Source organism: Triturus cristatus, chromosome 8, assembly GCF_964204655.1.
Source record: "Triturus cristatus chromosome 8, aTriCri1.1, whole genome shotgun sequence".
NCBI classification, from domain to species: Eukaryota; Metazoa; Chordata; class Amphibia; order Caudata; family Salamandridae; genus Triturus; species Triturus cristatus.
Genome location: NC_140591.1, coordinates 624890164 through 624909751, shown reverse-complemented (window position 1 = coordinate 624909751; position 19588 = coordinate 624890164).

Below are 19588 nucleotides of genomic sequence, written 5' to 3'. Positions count from 1 at the left end.
GGATTACAACCACATAACAGCTATTTTTTCCTTTTATTAAACCCTTTTTATCCTTACCAACTAGGAGTAGGAATAAAAGAATCAGCTCACTAGCTAGGTATTTTTAACTAGCACAACCACCACTCCCCCTACACTGCACTACACACATATTCACATAACAAGTGCTCCTATGAAACTTCGCAAGTTGCAGCACGCCCCAAGCAGTAGATGCTTGGGATGGCCCCAATGATGAAGCATGTCACCTAGGGGCTACCCTGGGTGAGTGAGGGGACTCAAGAAAAGAACATTTCTCTTTTCTACTGACAGTTGCGGTTCACCCAAATTTGGCGAACCCACAATTTCTCCCTGGCTAGGTTCTTATGATCCATTATTTATGGATTTTTTTTGCTGTACTCTAAACACACAGGAGGGTGAACCTAGCTCAATCCTCCTTCTCCCTCTGATTTTTGATAAAAAAGAGCTTGTAGGAGATTCTGTTGTTGACTGGGAGCCAGTGGAGTTGTTGGAGGTGTTGTTTGATGTGGCTGCCGCAGGGGATGTCGAGGACCAGTCTGGCTGCTGCGTTTTGAATGTTCTGTAGTTTCCTGAGCTGGTTCTGGGTGATGCAGGCCTAGAGCGCATTACTATAGTCAAGTCTGCTGGTGATGAGTGCATGGGTGGCCATCTTTCTGGCTTCTGTGGGTATCAATCTGAATGGCTTTCGAAGCTGGCGGAGCATGTGGAAGCAGGATGTGGATACGGCGTTGATATGGAGGTACATAGTGAGTGAGGATTTCTTTATGATGCCTAGGTTATGTGCGTGGTGTGTGGGGTTAAAAGGGGTTACCAGTGCGGAGGGCTACTAGGAGTCATCCCAGGCTGAAGGGCAGGCCCCAGGATGAGTACTTCGGTCTTGTCTGAGTTGAGCTTTAGGCAATTATCTTTCATCCAGGTGACATCGGACTTCGTTCTGCTGTTAAATTTGATTCTGGCAGCTGTGGATGGGTTGGGGAGGGAGAGGATCAGCCGGGTGTCATCAGCGTAGAAGAAGATGTTGAGTCTGTAATTTCTGGCAACAGCCGCAAGGGGGGCCATGTAGATGTTGAAGAGGGTGGGGCTCGGGGAGGAGCGCTGGGGCACTCTGCAGCTGATCTCTGTAGGTTCTGAGAGGAATGGAAGTAGTCTGACTCACTGTGTTCAGCCAGTAAGGAAGGAGTGGATTCAGTCCAGGGCCTTGTCATGGATGCCAGCGTTTTGGAGTCTCATGATTAGGGTGCGGAGGGAGATGGTATCGAAGGTGGCTGAGAGGGTCAGAAGGATTTGGGCTGCGGTTTTGCCCTGGTTGAAGAGGGATCCTATGTCGTTGGTGGCAGTGAGGAGTGCTGTCTCGATGAAGTGGTTACATCGGAAGCCGGATGGAGAGATGTCCAGGATGTGGTTCTCTTTGAGTTGGGCATTGAGGGCCTTCTTGATGACCTTGGCTAGGAAGGGGAGGTGGGAGATGGGTCTGAAGTTATTGAGGTCTGTAGGGTCAGCGGATAGCTTCTTCAAAAGGGGATTGATCTCGGCGTGTTTCCACTCATCAGGGAAGGTGGTGGTTTCGATGGAGCAGTTGATGGAGCAGCGAAGCTCTGGGGCAATAGAGGTCGCTGCTCTATCGAAGATGTGATATGGGTAAGGGTCCGATGGGGCTCCAGAGTGGAGCTCTTCATGGTCTTGAGTGTGTCGTCTGTGGTAAGCGTAGTCCAGTTGGGCAAAATCTGTTGGGGTGCACTGAGGTTGCGTGCAGTGGTGACAGGGGTTATGGCAGGGTCTTGGGTGTGGAAGTAATTGTTAGATTTCCCTGATCTTGTGGTGGAAGAAGGTACCAAGTTTTTGCAGAGGTCTTGGGAGGGTGAGGTGTGTGTGATCTTGCTGTTGGGCCTGGTGAACTCTTTAACAATAGTGAAGAGTTCTTTGCTGTTGTGTGTGTTGGTGTTGATTCTGTCTTGGAGGGTCGTATACTTTGTGGTTTTAAGGAGGAGGTGATGTGTGTTGACAGCGGTTTTGAAGGTTTCGTGGTTTTGCGGGATTTGTTGTTCCTCCATCTCTTCTCGAGTCATTTGCAGGTGCATCTGGACTCATGGAGAGCAGGAGTGAACCAGATGGCTTTCTTGGAGTGCCGCTTGCCTGGTGTCTTGAGGGGTGCTAGAGTGTTGACACAGCTGGAGATCCATCGGTAAAGGTTGCGTGCTGAGGTGTTGGCATCTGTTGATTTTGGTGGTGTGGTAGGGCTGAGGAAGGTGATAAGATATTCTTTGGTGGCCTTCTTCCAACTAAAATGGGGGACAGTGAGGGTGGTGGGAAATGGTGGGAGTTGCTATGGTGAAGTAAACGCAGTGGTGGTCAGTCCAGAGGGAATTGGTGGTGTTGGGGTTGGTCTGGATCTGGAAATGGATGTGTTGCATGGTTGCCGTTTGATCGTTTGAGTAAGTGGTCAGGCGGAGGGTGTTCTTGTGTACGATGGTGATGCCTCCTTGTGGTCGGTCGGCACGGTCTTTGCGGGTGATGTTGGAACTGCCGGGGATGGCGGTGGCGATGTCAAGCCCAGAGCAGGGGTTGGTCAAGGTTCCCGAAAAGAAGACGATGTCAGGAAAGGTGGTGTCGAGGAGGTCCCAGATTCCTGTGGCATGTTTGTGGAGGCAGTGTGTTTTGAGGACGATGCAGTTGAGCCAGTCGGGTCCACTATTGGTTGGCTGGGCAGCGAGAGGAGCTGTCATGTAGGGGTGGGCGAGTGTGGGACTGCAGTTCGGGCAGGAGAAGGGTCCTTGGGTGTCCCTCTGCGAGGCGAGGGGGCAGGTGGTGTGGCATCCTGTGTTGAGGGCGAAGAGGGTGCTGGCGTCGTATTGGTGGAGGGTCCAAGAACCAGGGTCCATGGTGCTGGCTGCAGTCTGGGCACGGATGAGTGCAAATGGTCTTGCGTTTGGTGCGCAAGCAGTGTGGCCGCAGAGGGGCCGTCATTAAGTAGTGTGCAGGGGCCTGGACAGCTGGGAGGTGGGAAATGCGGGAAGCGGTAAGGGTCACTGGAGGGGGGCAGGGATTGCAGTGGCAAGGTTGGTGTAAAGTGCAAAAAAGTGAAAAAGGCCAAAGAGCAGGAATAAGGCAAAAAGCAGAAAAAGCCAGAAAAAAAGCCAAAAGAGGCAGAGAAAAACAGAAAAAAGAGAGACAGAAGGGCAGTCCAGCAGCAGAGCAGTGACGCTCTACCACTAGATCACCAAGGATGAGGGGCAGATGGGAGCCTGTGGGTGGGGGAGGGCCTTGAACTCCTGACCAGAGGGTCCGCAGCAGCAACGGGGGCAGCAGCACCTACCAGGCGGAGCTGTGCAGTGAAGGGAGTAGTCTACTAGAAAAGTCAATATTTTAACCACTGTCTAATGTAAGCGGGGTATATGTCATCAATTGCCTTCCATACCATACTTAAGGTTTTAAAGTGGAAGAGGTGACTAGACAGGCAACAAATTAAATTTTCTTAGCATATGGAAAATATGGTCCTATATGGAGATATAAGCCATTATCCCAGCAGCATCATTTTGAATCACCTGCAAGATGTAAATGTTGCTGTTGTTGGATTCAAGCAGAAACTAATTGCAATAATCTGCTTCAAAACCATATTAGCTCTGGCAATTATGACTCTGGGAGGTCTCGATAAAAACAGCTCGATACCTCAAAGTGACGTAGGGCTCTATTTACAGTTTATCGGATGGCATACTCAGTCAGTATCTCATCAGTCATATTACAAGTGCCATAGGCTATAATGCACTTGTAATACAGAGGGCAGGACACACGCCACGTTTGTAATGGAGGACCTCATCTGTCAAACTTTAAGTGAGGCTCTTAACATGGTAATGTGCTGGTGTGATGATGGAATTAGCATGTCTTTCAATTCCTCTGGCAAATTGTCAAATGTTTACTTTGTGATCAGTTTGATGCCTAAGGTTCCTTCTTGTAGCTGGTGTTTTTTCCCTTGATTTTCCTTGATTAGATTGACCATAAAATACTGCTCAAATGTAACTGGTAAACCAGATTTTTAAAACATATTTGTGCTTCATATGCATATCTCTTTAAATATCCTTTCCCTTAGAACATATTATTTCATGTAAATGTACTTACAAATCAAACAATGCCAGAAACAAACATGATCTCTGAGGGAAGCCTTAGCTCCTAGGGCCCATGCAGATAACATCTTGTAAACACAAATCTTAGATTGTAATCACACAAGAAGGAGTTAAGACATTGGTTTGTCTAGTTCAGATAACCCTCAAACACCTTAAATCTAGTAAACAAATGGCATGATGTATAGGATCAAACGTGGCAGACTGGCCTAACATAATCAACAAGGCAGGATTTACCTTTTTCATGAAGGAGTATTGCACATCTAAAAGTGCAGACTGTGTGTCATTGGCTTGATACCATACAGATTTCCAGTGGCCCAATATATAACAGTAATCAACATGGTTGTTGATGTATAAAGGATTTTTTTCTAGGATTTTCTATTGGCAACAGAATGTTAGAAGTTGGCTTATAGCAGACTCAATGGGATTTATAGTATTTCTTAATCAGCTCATTAATGAATATTCCATCTAGAGATTTGGAGATTAGAACCAGAGATATAACCCGAGTCACTCTTGCGTTGTGTACTTTTCAAACCTTTGATAATTGCTCAGACTTAAGACTTTGTAACATCTTAAAATTCAAACTATGATTGAGGTTGCAGTATTTGTTCTATTAAAGTATAGAAATCAGTGGATGATAAAGCCTTACTAGTCCTCAGGCTAGTAGAACCCAACCTTATTTGGGTTCTTCTTGTTGTTATCTTATATGGAGTCCCTGTTTTTTTCAATCACTATGATTCTTCATATTATGTGGTCACCTTGAGACATAGGGGTTGGTTCAGCTGATTTCAGGATCGTGCTGTCGATGTATTGACAGCTACATATAAATGTGTGATGTGTTTTCTGGAGGGGGATCTCAGGTGGTAGGAATCCTCTTAGCCCATGTACCCTAGAAGACCCATTCTAGGATTCCTGGATTGTTGGAGCTTTCCGATTCCTTGGGAACTCCTCTAGGAACTGCTCCTGAAAAGTTGTGAGTCCATTTTGTCCTCCATAAGCCTTTTTATTCTCCTGATGGGTGCCAAATCCTCCTTATTGCCAATGTAGTTTAACTTAGGGCAGCGAGTGCCCATGGCTGTCACTTCACATTTCAGTACAGCATAATCGCTGGTCAAGGATGTCTATGCCCCAAATGTGCTTACTTGATGGAAGTGGGCTATTGATGTCCACATGTAATCAAGCGTGGCCATCCTGTTGGGCTAGAAGCGCATTTAGACAGTGGGAATCTGACTTGAACCTAACTTTCAGGAGACGTAGCCCAAAGGAATTTAAGGCAGTAATGACTTCCTTGCCATGTTTGTTTGGTCTTTGAAATTATGTCTGTAGCATGGATATAATCCAGGTTTGCAGGTCAGGCTCCTGACACATGTTACTTGCCCCTATATTTATTAGGTTGGCATTGAAGTTGCCCATGATCAGCCTTATTGACTTTGAGGGCAACGATTTTAGGCTTCTCAGTATAAGGAGTAGGAGGGCTAGTGTCTTCTTCCTTTTGTTTTTTTCTGGATGTAGATAGATGCTCCCTATAACCAGCAGTGGAGCCCTGCTTTAACTTTCAGATTGGCACGAGTTGGTATGATGGTAGTGTAGTCTCTATTTCCCATTGTGCCTATGGATATCACTGCAGCTATCTCATTTTTCCCATATATTGACACTCCCAATAATGCATGGGCACCTGCTTTTGATGTGATCGGGGATGTTCAAAAGCCATAACATTATGCCAGGGGGTCCATCAAGAGACCATGTTTCTAGTAAAGATACACTGTTGACTGATCTTAGATGCACTATTTCCTCCTTTCTGCCTTCCATTTCTGCTAACCCTCTAGCTTTTCATGAGCACACTTTTATGGAGTCCTGGTGCTTTCTGTTGTCGTCATTAGGTCTGGGCAACAAGCGCCCCAGTACGTGATTTTATATTAGCGGGCTGTGCATGTTTGTCTCTCCCAGGGAGGCTAGTGCTGATAATCAGCTCACCCAAGATCAATGTTGGGAGCTTAGCAGCACTTTTGACACTGACTAAAATTGATTCATAAGCCTTTGACCTTTTGTATGGGTCTTTGGACTCTCTCCTAATTGTCCCACTGGCCGAGGGAACATTGCTCATGAATATTGCAGGATATTTTGGTTCGATTGTGTTCATGATTTTTATTCCCCATTGATCCAGATGTGCTAGATTTTCCTCCAGGATCTGGACTGGTTTAGTACTGGTAAAGATTATTTCTGAGCATTAATATACCTCCCCTCTGACTGGGAAAAGGAAGGCAACAGATGTGAAATCCTTTGAATTGATTTATTTGGCCAGGAAGAGTTGAGCACAAACTTATGAAATGTTCTCTATTTAGTAAGTCTCATTGGCCCTTTGAACCATATTCGAGGTAAAATATGATCCTATTACTAGCTCTCGGTGTGTTATGATTTTTGCTACTCTGGCTCCAGCTAGCAGTGTTACCCGGGATCTTTTCTCCTCTTACGCTGATGTCGCTAGGGGGTAGCTTCTGATCTCCAGCTCCCCAGGTCTGCTACTGCTGGTGCCATTTAGGGCCCACTGTATTTGTTGTGTGTGTTCATTTCATAAGTCCATTTGTTAAAAGCTTTGTTGGGCCAAGAGAGAGTTAATTGCTAGGGGCAGGTGGGGTGGTTTGAGTCCCCACTGCTTGTTTGTTGGGGGGGATTTTCAGCTGGATGCACCCGAGCTCTCTGGGCAATTAGTGGCCACCCCCTCCCCCATGGGATGGGGTGGTCATCATTCTCTATTCTTCTCACAAGAAGAACCAAAAGGGTCGGGTTACCACCTTTCACATCAGAGACTAAGAAATTGATATGAAGAGACACACAGGGATCGTTTCTCAGCCACACCCTTTTCAACATATATTTGACACCGCTCGTCAACATCATTTGAACACATGATATGGATGAATTAAAACCAGATCTGTGACTGGGGGTGAATGTTAGATTTGTTCAGTATTTTGTCCATCAACTTTTTTTTGCACAAGTTATCTCCCATGCCAATGCCACCCAACTCATCCACTCACTGACAGACAAAACAACAACCGCCAGAACCTACTTCTCCAACTGCATGACCATGGTAGCAGACTGGATGCAAACCAACTGCCTGCAGCTCAACTACAACAAGGCGGAAGTTCTGGTCTTCAGCAACCAGAAATCCACATGGGACTATAATGGTGGTGGTCAAAGGAGCTTGGACCAAAACTCACAGACCATGCAAAAAATCTAGGGATCATCCTAGACGACAAGCTCAACATGACAGCTCAAGTCAACGCAGTGTGCCCCTCCTGATTCCACATCCTACACATGCTGCGAAAAATCTTCAAATAGTTGCCTCACAACACCAAATGGACCATCATGCAAGCACTCATCAACAGCAGGCTGGATCACGGCAACACTGTCTCTCAAAAACTCTTTCACAGACGTCAGACCATCCAGAAGACTGCTGCAAGACTCATACTCAACCTCCCACACCGCACCCACATTACACCACAGCTCTGGAAGCTTCACTGGATCCCCATTCACAAGTGCAGTGAATTAAAGGTTCCCACACAAAAATACAAAGCCCTACACAACACATGACCAGAATATCTGAACAACTGCATCCACTTTCACCAACCCACCAACCAACCAGAAACCTACACTGTGCCTCACTCTCACTCATTGGTTTAATCAGCCTGCTCTCTGTTCTGGCCAGGAACAGCAGTGCTTTGAAGACTGTTTTGTGTTGTGTTTGATTTTTTTTAACTTTCGGTGTGGGCTCCCAACTTGTGTTAGGCATTCGACCAGCTTTTCTCTCCTGTTCCAGTGAAGAGGACTCATGTCCCCGCTCGTCTTCTGGCTTGTCTGCTGGGATTGATATGTTTGTTTGATTGACCTCTCCCACTCTTTGTGGTTCTTTTTGGGACTCCATACATTGAGAGTGGAGATGCCCGTTCAAGTCCTTTGTCATTGCTGCTTGATCTTTAAAGTCATCAATCAGGGTTTTCATGATGCCGGGGAGGGATACAAGTTTCTCAATTAGGGGGCTACATAAGCATATTGGTCTCCCTTTCCTCATTGTCACTGCCTCTTGGGCTCTTAATATTTTATTTAGCTAATCAAATTTCCTGTTGACTGTCATTGTTAGGGAGGCTAATGTTTATAGGGCTGTAATTTGCACATTCAGTTTGCCTGTGTGTAGTGTTGATGCTCACACCATAGAGGCCAATGCGCTGTTAATTCTGTTCCAAATGTAATATCCCATCTGCTCTAGGTTTATTTGCCCTGTTCGTTTGCATACTTGATTTGTTTGCCCTGTTTGTTGCTCAACTTGAGTTGTCAGTAATACCTTAGGCTGGTACTGTGCTTGGGGCTTTGGGGAAGCTTAAATGTTTGTCTAGTTGTTTTGTTTTGAAGCATATTTGCTTTTTTGTGAGATCATCTCTCTTTCATAAAATTGGGTAGCACCAGTACAATGCTGGTTACAGGTTTTGACATAGGATAAGCCTTGCTCTGTGCCAGTCAGTTTGTTTCCTGTGTTGGTAGATGGCTTAGTTAGGGGTAACCAGTCTTCCTGGCGTACTGACCTTTTAATTATCTGGTTGTTTTCTATTTTGGCTATTTTAACTATTGGACTTCATGGTGGCTTTGGTCGTTGGTGGACCTCATCTATAGTATCCTCCATAAGGATGTTGTTGTAGTTGCTTTCTAATTATATTATTATAATCTTTGGGCTCAGTGGTAGTGTACTCCGCGGGTGCTCCCCTTCCATGCTTTCCCGCTGTTCTGTCGGTTGGTCATCGGAGGGTGACCCACCGAAATCCATGCTTATGAGTAGGGATTCCTGGCTGTGTGATGCCTGCCCGTGCTGTATCATTTTTACTCAAAACATTTTGTTTTGAGGTGTTTCTTGGAGGGCTCTTTATATGCTGGTGCCTCTAGAAGGCCTTTGGTTGCATAGTAAAACACCCCTGATGTCTTCCTTACGGATGGGGTGGTTACTGCAGCTATGCATTGTGTTGCGTTTCAAATTTAATTGAGTGGGTCCCCCCTCTTGAGGAATCTTGATTTATCATGGGGCCCAGAACTGTCCAATTGAGGCAATTGTGGCATTCCTGATTTGCCAATAAAGGCCATTTTTGTGCTTTTGTCACTTTATTGTTTTGTGGGGTCTGATTTGGGCTTGAATGTGCCAAAGCAGTAAAGTATGGGGCTCACTTACAAGAAACTGACGCATCACTGCACTAAAGCAGCGATGGGTCAGTTTACTTGCACCTATAGCAAAATAGCTTTCGACACCATAGATGAGCCGTAATTATGCTACAGCGCTCTATGGTTCAAGGAAACTGACGCAACAACAACAATGCATCAAAAAAATGAGGCTGCATCAGTTTAATCTAACACAAGTGCCCTACTGTACAGAGACGAATGTGATAGAGCGTGTGCTCTAACATATTGGTACTGGATGTCACACATTCAAGTGAGCATAGTGCCCTCTTGTATGTGTGACATCAACATGTAATGTCACAAAATGTGACATTACGTGCACATACCTACCTTCTGCGGCCACTTTGCCTTGTGACTTGCTTGCAGTCAAGCCACTGCAGCTGGCCTGGTCCCGCAACGGGAGCACAAGGTGGCACAAAGGGCTTGTAAATGAGCCCATCTGTTTCCTCATGTTGTAGAGTTGTCTCCAGTGGATCTCTGGTGGTTCCAGTTAGCCCTAGTTGATCTTAGTGACTCAGCTTGCTTAGGTGGAAGTTTGTTGGGTATACAGTATTTTATTTTTACTTGATTAGCTGGATGGTTTGATACTTGACCTTTTTTGCTCAGTCAATGAATCAGTGGTGTGTTGTGTTGTTAATAGGTTCTGATTGTTGCACAATGGGCAATAGGAGGACATGTCTTTTGTGTGTTCATCATTTTATCTTTTACCTTTTATGCCAGACCCCAACTCATTCCTCACAAACTACTCACTCGCTGCTCCTTCCACCAGGACTCAACCACAACAAGTGTTTCCTGCACTATTCCTCCCAGGCTAGCATTTACTGTGGTGGTCTCCTTGCCACCACACCTCGGCTTGGCTTGATGATGGTGCATCTGTTGGAGTTTGGAGTATATGGAGTATGGGCAGTGCAGTTAAACCGGGGGACGCACAGGGTCCTCTGGTTCACAAGCCACACCGGCCTAAGGCCGTCCGTCTCCGTATGCTCCTGGGAGCATTATGCCTAATGCACTTACTGCCCGCACTGCTTACTGCATCACAACTCCACAGACAGTCACAACCACTGCTTCACCAGTTGCTCAGCAGCTGTCCCACGATCTCCTGCCTGCGTGTTTATTCCCAGACACCCCATCAATTACCCGTTCCCTGGCTGCTATTGCTCCAGGGCCCTGGGGCAAACGCAGTTCACTCACAGTTCACAGTCTCTGAGAAACCTTGCCTGCAGGCTACAAGCATGTGTCACCCTCGCATCCTACAGAAGCAGAAATTTGAATAAGTGACATTATTTTTCACGGTCAGGTGCACATCCACCTACAAAGCCAAGGGCACTACAGTGACAAGGCTGGAGGATCAATACATAACCATACCACTGCTTAATTCTTTATCCTTTTACGTCATCCTTGTATGTGTGTATAAACTATGGGGCTTATTTAAAAGCTCATTGTGCCACCGGTGCATCACTTGTTTTGACGCACTGGTGGCGCAATTGGCTTACCCATATTTACAAGCCCACATAAAGTCACTCTGCATTACTTTTCATGGCCTGGTATATATGGGCTCCTTTCACACATTACTCTGTGTGAAAGGGGTGTTCCATGGGCGTTGCTGTGGTTGTTTCCATGCAACATCCATGGAAATTGACACATACCCAGATTTACAACATTTTGTAAAACTGGGAATGCATAGGATCCTATGCCTCCCCTCCTGCAATGAGGCACAGGCATCCATATGGCAGTCAATTGTGCACCAGCGCAGAGGTTAGCACAGGTACGCATCGTAATGTTGCTAATACGATGCATCCCTGTGCTTTGAAAATGACGCCGCCCGGCACAGCTAAATGGCTTGCGGTGCCGTGCTGCCTCATTTTCCCAATGTCTGCAGAATGCCATAAATCAAAGCCAAGAGTATCTTTTCTTTGAATCGATGAGGATCATATTTTCCTGTAATGTGCATCAATACTAAATTGGTCACTATGCTTGTTCTATATACAGCTGATTTCTAAGAAGCGCCTGTTCTATTATAATAAAAGTATGTGCATTGGTTGGTTGTTTTTCAAATGTACAGGCTTTATTGCAAGAATTTGGCTTTTATGTTTAGGCATTTCATGTTTTTCTTGCTTGCTTTGCTTTCTTTTAACGGCATATTCCTTGCAATAAAAAATAAACGAAACAAATAACCTTTGCACTAGTTTCTAAGGACAGACATTTTGATTTCGCCCATGTTACATTTGTTTGCAAGCTAGAGAGCAGAGATGCTATCAAGCCATTGTTTGATTTATTGACAAATGCCAAAGCAAGGATTTCCTTAGCTCCCCAGCTGACTTATCGCTATGCAGATAGCAACAGGCACATACACAAGCAATCAAATATCTTCAGAACTTGTGTAGTGCTGTGCTTAGAAGACTCCAATGATTTGAATGTGCTAGAAAAACTAATCAATTATTGCTTATATACTACATATTTCAGGTGGTGGCAAATGGCGCTGGGACCATTTCTTGAGTGGGGGTTCTGACCAATACCATTACCTTAATAAAGGCTTTGGGGATATGTGACAGTCTGCCTTTGAAAACACCACAAATGCTGCCAGAACAAAATCATGTGAAGGGAGCTTTTATGTTCGTTCTTTTGTAAACTCTCAGGTTGTATGGGGGTGCTGCACCCCTAGTTCAAGCACCTCTGGTGGTGACAGACGTCAGAGATCTGTCGCCGTCATCTTGTCATCAAAAAGCAAGCACAAGTCATGTGGTAATATACATTGAAAACTCAACAATTAAAACCACAGTTTCCTCGTTGTGATGCGCACCTTTCTTCTCAGAGTGTGCGTGCTCTTTGAAAATTAACTGATTATTACACAGGTTACCAATTTCTGACGAATGTTACAATAAAACAGCGCAGTGTTCTCATAAATAATGCAAGGGTTGGGTTTTGTTTTTGAAGATTAATCGTCTCTGCAATAATTTTAATCTCCATTTCCGGAAATGAAAACTGTAATTGGAATTACCGTGCAGTGCCTTAGGATGTCATAACGATTTGTATATCTACTCCAATATTATGAATATTTGCTTTGCCTAATAATATGTTTCCATCAGTTGCCTTGTTTATAGCTAACACAATTACTGCTGCAAAACCATTATAGCAAGAAGTCCTACTTGTATCAGTCAGAAGTGGCAGTAAATTATTCAGTGGTTTGTGTATTCCAAGTTAAAATGTCATCAGGTTTTGATGAGTTTTTAATGTCCCTTCAGGACACACCTTTTATTGGATGCATTTGATGATACATAGTGGAGCAAGAACTAATTAGTTTCTGCGGGAAAACAGGGAAAGAACACTTTAGCTACAGATGAAAATTGAAATTTAAGAGCTATATTACACAAAGATCTTATTACCACATCTGGAACTTTTAAAGAGAGTAGGGCACATCTGTAATCTCTAGCTAGGATCCATGTCGTGTCACAGTGATTGATAACATAATTAGCATTGCCTTGCAGACGTTCATATGTTGGTCACGTGACCTCTCCTTTACTGAATGGGAAGCGGTGGAACGACCAAAGTTATTATGAATAACTCGAAAAACGGTATGTCTATTCCACTTAGCATATTCTCTTTAAAAGGTATTTGCCGGGTAACAGGCTTAATAGAGAATAATATGAAGAAAATATATCATTTCAATTATGTGTGTCAAACATATTACAGGAAGACGACTCCAGTCTAATTTCAAACAGAAATATTTTCAAGTTCATTGGCATGTGATGTGCCCCCCTGATAATACTCTCTAATGAAACGTCATATATTTTAGGTGTGCTGTTCAGTTCTGGATTGTTTTCAGTTATGCAGTCCCTTTTCACAGAGGAGGCAAAACAGATTTGCATAGATCTTATTATTGCGAAAGGAAGATGATTCAAATGAGCACTTTTAAGGCAGTGGGAGCAAGCAGTTTATTATGCAGAATGTGGCGGTGGCTAAGAGAGAAAGGGAGGCTCCCGGGAAATAGTTTGTTCAAAGGTCATAAACAAGATCCCAAAACTCAGGGATGTCCCAAGGATGACATCCAATGAGTTCAAGCGGAGTCTATGATAGGAGTACCCTCTTCCAGGGGCGTAACGCAGGCCCCTGCAATACGGGGGGGGGGCTCCAACCCATCAGGGGCCCCACAACCATTCAAGTGGGACCCATTTAGCTCAAGACCAAAGAATATCTGTGAGATATGGGGAACTAGGGGCCCCTGTTCCAGTTGGTTAATTTGTAAAAAAAATAAGTGCCGGGGCTCTCTTCAGAAGGTAGCTTGCACCAGCCCATTTCTCCTGTTAGCGCCACCTAAAACAGAACCAACTACTAACCATGAAAGTGGGGAGTGGATGTGGAGTAATGGCCAGAGATGCCGACTTCAGAGCTGGGGAACCAGGGTCAAGTCTCAGCTTTGGCTCAACATGCTGTGATTCTGGGCAAATCATTTAATCTCCCTGTGCCTACAAAAAATGAATGTGTCCTTAGCTGGTGCTCATGAAAAGCGCCGATGTTGATGACTAAGTGCCGGTGCTGAGCACTGGAAACCACCGGCTCCTTAAACACTGCTCTGTTCCAATTCTGCAGGGGGATCCCATTATTTTGTGTTACGTCACTGCCGTCTTCGCTGAGAAATGAAGCAACAAGGATGCAGTCTCCACCAAGCAGCTCTAAAGAGGCTGGTAGCCCGATAGACTGGCCGTAGTTCAGGTACAAGTGTGCTGTAGAAGTGACACCAGTGTAATAAATGAGGCACAGACTAACACGTCTCTAAATGTTACTCTTTAATTTTTGCACTTGCCATGTGGCAGTGCCAGTTGCACAGAGAGACTAGGGCTGGCAGGGAGCTGCTGAACAAATGAGCAATAACAGTCAAAGACGAGGCATACGCCAGGAAGGTACTTATGTATATGTTGGAATTTATATAGAAGAAACCTAGTTGTGAAGCCGCAGAGCACTGTGCATTACATGAGGGTTTGGGAGACACTCATAGTTCATGTACATCAAGAGGGGATTACATAAATATATTTTAAACACATTTAGGCACAAGGAGATTAAGTGATTTACCCAGGATCACATGATGTCGAGCTTAGCAAAAATGCCAAGATTTAAATCTGGGTTCCCAGGCTCCAAAGGCAGCAGTTTAAGCCTCTAGGCCACGTGTCCTCCCTACATATTAATTGTCTGTCAATATATGATGAGGTTATATCCCTAGGTCCAACCCTGCTACACAGGGAGTCAGTTCAGTTCAAAAATATATTCAGCAAGTTAAAAACAGCCATAAAATGATGAAAGGCATTAATTAAAAAATAACAATAAAACATTTTCATATAGCAGGTTAGGGCTAAGGTGCATAGTTCTAATAAAGCCGGACTCTCGTTTCTACCCAATTATCTACAAGAACCCACTCTGGTCGCCAGGATCTTTTTACTTGCTGAATAGCGTAGAGGGAAGAAACACAATTATCAGAACGTATTTACCGCAACTTGACATTACTCGTAAAGGATGACTAAAAGTCTGGGAAGTTGACCTTTTATTATCAGCAAAAACATCTGAATATAAAGGCACCTCAATACAAGGCACAAAAGATAAATGGGGACTAACACAAATGCTACTCTACGAAGTATCCGCATTCGACTAAAGATAAAAAGGATTACAGCTTCTAAAAGCATCAGGTACAAAATGGCTATCATGATGTCAAATTTCAAAGTCATGAATTAAAGCATTTCTGTCCCTACTCTATTCTAAAGTGACATCCCTACATAACATTCCATTTCAGGTGAGCAAAGCGTAAAAAGGTGTCAGCAGTGAAACTTCCTCAGAAGTCTTCACTTAATGAGAGCTCGATCTATGGTGCTCCTTCTAGCCTCCCTCCTAAGTCTCGTTTGCTCAACCCAGGGGGCACTGTCCCTAATACAAAACCCCAAAATCCCTGTACACGCCCTTCAGCACACCCCTTCAGGCAGGTCTTCCTTCTGTAAATTTCCATCCAGACTTCTTCATCTTCCTTTGTTCATTAATTCGACCTTGGGTCCCAGGCTCCTTCCGTACTAGGAGTTGCGATTTCACATTCCAATTTACTCCCCTCCAGTCTACTCCTTCTGTCTCAACTCCTACAACAAAGACTTATTCTAACTAACGAGCTAAATGTCCTTGCACCTGCAACAGAAACAGGGAACGGAAAAACCCACACATCATGAAGTTTTACATTTCACTGCAATTCAAGCTTTACTAATAGCCCTGTCAGCCTAATAAGCATGGCTAAAATAAGGAACGAAGAGGCCTTCTTTTTTACATAGACAATTATGCCTTGCAAAATAAAACGCATACCTATACGTGAGCAACCTACATTCTAACTTTTTAACATGACCTACAATTACTTAATACATCGCATCATTGCAGAGCTTAAACATCAAACGTAATACAAATACATTTCATAATAACTGATGGCCACTATTTCTTTCAAGGCCTGATTACATTTCTACATCTCTATATCGACGAATATATTTCTATGAAGATTCTAGACACTCTCGAATATATACGGGTGCTGACTAACAGTGAATATGGTGCACCCCTACAAATCTTAACACTTGTGACGCTCTCTCAGTTCCCCCCTTTGATGACAACTATCATTACATCATCTCAATCTTATTTCATCCTGACGAAATCCATCTAAACAGAAGTGGTAGCCATCCTGCTCTGTCGGAAACCCTCCATTCTTTTAAGGTCCTGATATTAGCTATCCTGATATTGGCTATCCTGTATATGCGCCATTCGTCTTTCATGCGCTCTGAGAGTCCTCTCAGCCCTATTTCCTCTGTACCACTTAAACGCTCTTACAAGCCCCCACAAACAGATCACACAAACCACCACAATGACTATTGGCTTCAGCACGTATCCGAGAACTCCTTTCCCCAAATCTGAAAAACAGTTTCCTACGTGCCCAAATCCCTTGCCAATCTTTTCCCACACATTCTCCTCCGCCAAACTTGCAATCTCTTGGTGAATCGTAGTAATGTTAACTATATATTTCCTCAACTCCTTGCTATTGTCTGGAATATACGTGCAACATTCCTGAACTTTCAACAATTTACAGACTCCGCCCTCTTTTGCCAATAATACGTCTAATGCAAGACGATTTTGCAAAACCATTGTTCGTATCGATAACATCTCTCCATCCACCAACAACAATGATTTCACCGTGTTCATTGACAACTCATCAACCACGGTTGCTAACTTTCGTATTTTCACATCATTCAAGACCACGCCCAAACTGGGTATCATTGCTCCAAAAATGTCACCAATCACTACTCCTGCACTTGCAGCTCTCCGCACTCTAGAATGCTGTCCAGTCTCTAGCAGATTCAAATCTTCTGCATGATATATCTTCGGGAAAATAACGGCCAGATAACAAGTACCATACCACTGCGCAGGCAACCTCACATATGCATTCCTCCCGCATACATAATACACTGTCAGAATCACTTGTACCGGGCCTTGCAAGAAATTCCTAGCTGAGTCTTCCATCGTAAAGGTATGATCACACGTACTATGTCCAACCCAGGTTTTGTCCTTATCAGACTGAGGACGAGCAACACACAGATTCCCCTTCTATACATGGTCTAAAGCTATGGGTCCATAACTTCCTTTTGACTTATGTAGTTTTTCCTCATCAGTCCAATCTACTGACTTCTTTCCCCCATCTTGGTTCTGAGTTAATTTTCTATACCTGTCTTCAACTTGACCAATAAATTTCTTTTCAGTGTCCGATAACGAACACGTCAAATTATGTCTATGCGCATAAGCTGTATCTAAACTTGTAGTCGGTATGAAATAAGTCCGAAGTCTTTCTTCTGACTTATAATAATCATACTTATTCAAATGCTTAAATGCCGGTACGTCAGGAAGCACTGTGTCATAATTAGAAAAATAATACTCAAACTGTTTCCTTTCATAAAACAAGCTAAGCAATAAACTGCAAGAAATCCCATATGACAATGGAAGGTGATGGTATCTAATACACTCATCTACGGAAGCAGGCAGCTGCATACACACATAGCAATCCTTTGCATCCATCGCATCAAAATACTCATACAACAGCTTTGCATAAGCGTTAAGTTTGAAATCGCCTCTAGACAGATCTATATGAAACATACGACTTTCTTCTAGCATCGAAGCTCTTCGGTCTACTATGGTACCCCCTTTTTTACTGGAAGTGGTAGGTGTAGGTGTCCCCTGAACCTCCTCCTCCTGCTTGTGTGCCACTACATAAGACGCTATAACAACTGCAAAAATAACAACTATCACTACCCCTAAAAGTGTACCTATCACTAATTTGGCTCTACGATGAGAATTTCCAGCTTCAGCCATCTTTCCACTGTGCTCAAAGTCCAGTTCAATGACACTGGGCAAGAGTCTCCTTCTCATCCAGACTTGCGTCTCAACCCAGGGCAATCGTCCCCTGTAGCTAGTGTTCCCTAACAAAATTTCAGTTCCTTATTTACTCGGTTCAGAAAAGGCTTCCTTAACCCTTTTTCGATATCCCCAACGGAAAAGTCCCTAAATGTATTCTTCTTCCACTCGGGTCTAGGTTATCTTCTTTTCGAGCTTATACTCAACAAAGTTCATCCTTAGTCCAGAATAATTGCCGGTCCCAACAGCTCTAGGACCCCCTGTAAGATTTCAAGTTTGAGATTTTTCAGTTCTTGGGGAGCGGGAATAACAGCAAAGGTCGGGAAAGCCAACGTATCCAAGATCAGACCACAGACGTTACTCAGAAGCGGTGGATCCGGAATATTGATGGTCAATATCCCCTCGATCTCCAATCCTGGAATCTTCAGCATCACTTCCACTTTCGGAGTCGGATAACTGCTGACCAGTGTGATCGATCTCAGCCTCCCCATACTCTGCAAACCTGGCATCTGTCACTACGTATGTCCACTCTGGCGAGGCGTACTTTTGACATGGCACTCTTGCTCTCCACGATCTTCTCAGGGCATCCGGGGCTTGATCTTCGTCACTCTGCTCTGACTCAGTCACCTCAGACACTGGGGCAAGATCTCTTCTTGGTGCCAATCTCAAGTTTACCCGTTTCTGGCTCGCTGGCCAAACTCTTTCGGCTTCTGTGACACCACTGCTCTCCCTTCTGGTACCCTGTGCACTGCTCTCTTCTTCGGCAGAATTTGACTCAATGCCGCTCACTGCAACTTCTCCTTCCTCCGTTTCCGATTCAGGGTTACTCTCACATCCCCTTCCAGCTCGGGCCAGTGCACAACCAGCTGCGTCAGCCAACCCTACAGCTTGACTTTCCCTCTCAGATGGCACTGCCACCTCAGCTGGGTTTTCGTTCACGAGAGGGGCTGTATCTTCCAAGGGTGCTGGGACTCTACGGGCATGGGAGGCATGCACCCAGTTCGGCAATCCCCCACACTTCAATGCCGTGTTCGTGACCAGGATGACTTGGTAGGGCCCACGCCACCGAACGTCACGTGTTTGCGCACCAATACCAAGTCGCCTGGGCACAAGTCATGGCACAGGTCACTTGCAGCTGAAACAGCTACTGCCTGCACCTGCTGGGACACAGAACGGACCACATCAGACAGGCCTTTACAGTAGTCGAGAATTACATCATCAGTGATATTAATCAAAGCAGAGGCAGGTATTGCTGGCACACGCATCGCTCTCCCCATGAGGATCTCATGGGGTGACAATCCAGTTCTCCTATCAGGCACACTCCGGAGACTCATGAGAACTAAAGGCAATGCGTCTGGCCACTTCAGAGAAGTCGAAGAGCACACCTTTGCCATCCGGACCTTCAATGTCCCATTAACTTGTTCCACAATCCCAGAAGCCTCAGGTCGGTAACTGCAGTGCAACCTTTGATCTACATTTAAGGCAGCACAAAGCAATTTCATGATTTCGCTGTGGAAATGCGTTCCTCTGTCCGATTCAAGAGAGGTCGGGAAACCGAACCTCGGAATAAGCTCCCTCAGCAATAACTTAGCTACAGTTAGTGTGTCGCATCTACGTGTTGGGGAAGCCTCCACCCATCTGGAAAAGACACATACTATGACTAATATGTACCTCAACCCATTACACTTTGGCATCTCAATGAAATCCAACTGCATCCTGTTGAAAGGCCCACCTGATCTCCCTATATGACTCATTGTCACGGCTGTTCTCTTCCCTACATTCATTTGTTGACAAGTGACACACCTCTGGCACACAGCTTCAGCCACTGCTCT